This window comes from Pteropus alecto, unplaced genomic scaffold (genome assembly GCF_000325575.1).
Source record: "Pteropus alecto unplaced genomic scaffold, ASM32557v1 scaffold309, whole genome shotgun sequence".
Lineage (NCBI taxonomy): Eukaryota > Metazoa > Chordata > Mammalia > Chiroptera > Pteropodidae > Pteropus > Pteropus alecto.
Window position 1 is genome coordinate 1,058,703 of NW_006442493.1, and position 1,942 is coordinate 1,060,644.

Here is a 1,942-nt window from a genome sequence, read left to right on the forward strand (position 1 = left end):
TTGATCAATGTCACCTCGATAATTTTTAATAAAAAAGAAAGTTATCTAAGTGGAGATGGCATGTAGGCAGTTGAAACTGTGTGTGAAACTTGGGAAGAATTCAAGTTAAAAATATAAATTAGCAAATTGTAACAATATAGAGAGAATATAGTCATGGGACTGAAGAATGAGTGTAGTTAGGGGTGGGTGGAGAGGATGAAACCCTGGACGCTCCAAACTACAAAAGGTAGAAAGAGGAGAAGGAGCACATAATGGAGACCAAGAAACCGTGGCCAGTGAGGTAGGGGTAAAACCTGGATGATGTGATGTTACAGAAGGCCAGAGGAGATAAGTTCACAGATAGCTTGCTCAGCTCTATGAAATAACACTTAAAAGGTTGAATGAGCTGAGAATTAAGCATTAATAATTGCATTTGGCACCATGGAGGTTGTTGATGACCTTGACCAGAGCAGTTTCAGTGGACTAGAGGGAACCCAAGACTAAATGGGTGGCAGCTAAAAAGATAACAGTGAATATGAGTGAATACAAACTGCAAATTTTGATGTAAAGGAAAGACAGAAGTTAGAAGCAAGGAATAAAGAATTTGATTTCACAATGGGAGATGTTAGAGTATATTTGTTTACTGCTGAGAACTATCCAACAGAGAATGAGAAATTAATGATGCAAGAGAGAGAGGAGATGGTTTAGGATCTACTATTCTTGAACATGCAAGAAGGGTTGGGATACTGGGTATAAATGGAGAGGAGGACATTTAAAAGGAACAAAGGTGTTTCTATTGTCTTTGGATGGAAGGCAGAGAATATGTATACATGGACAATTTTCTGGGAGGTTAAATGATGAAAAGACAGAGTTCCCTTCTGAATGCTTTTATTTATTCAGCTGATAACCAAAATAATAGTTATGTGTAGTCAAAATCCTAATATTGGTTAGACAAATTAGAAATTAAGTAGTTTTAAGAGTAAATTTCAAGCCTGCGATAGCCCAAGGACATGGAATTGTATTTATATAAAGTACCATAGTGTCTATGCCTCTTCTCACTGGAGGATATTTTGTAGATCAGATCCCAAGCTAGATGTTAGGCTACTCACAAAAATGAAAGGAATATAACAATCCCACCGGTCTCCCATCAAATGGCTCAGCAGGGAGAACTCACTAGCAGTAGAGAGAGATTCAGAGAAGCAGAAACCTGCAGATCCATACAAATAAAGAGATAAGCCATTTCCTGGGTAATGAGAAGTTATCCTGCAGATCCAATTTAGAGGAAAACAGCCATCTTTAGAATCAACTGAGCAAGAGTTGTTATTTAAAAATATGAACTTGAAACAATTCCAGATGCAAAAGAGACCAAGTTTCCTTTGTAATTAGTAATAAAGGTCCTACTATGAGAAAGAGATCATTCCAAGATAGTCAGTGAGCCTCCGAAGTGTGGAGTCTAACAGGATGCTAAGCAGTACCAGGATGAAGAATTCAAGAAAAATTTAAGGAGCAAAGAAAGGAGCCATTTTCTTCAGGATTTCGGCAGGTCTTGTTGAAAGGGAATTTTATTTTATTTTTTAAATTAAGTTTATTGGGGTAACATTGGTTAATACAATTATATAATTTTCAGGTGTACATTATAATTTGACATCTTTATGTTCTATTGTGTGTTTACCACCCAAAGTCCAGTTTCCTTCAGCTACTGTATATTTGACCCCCTTTACCCACTTCACCTTCTCCCTCCTCACCTATATTTGACCCCCTTTACCCCATCTACCTCCCCTATCCTCTGGTAACCACTAGTCTATAGTCCATGTCCATGAATCTCTGTTTGTCTGTCCTGTTCATTTGGCACTTTTAGGTTTATATTCCACATATAAGTGATATCATGTGATTTTCAACTTTTTCTGTTTGGCTTATTTCACTTAGTATGATTATTTCAAGGTCCATCCATGTTGTGGCCAAT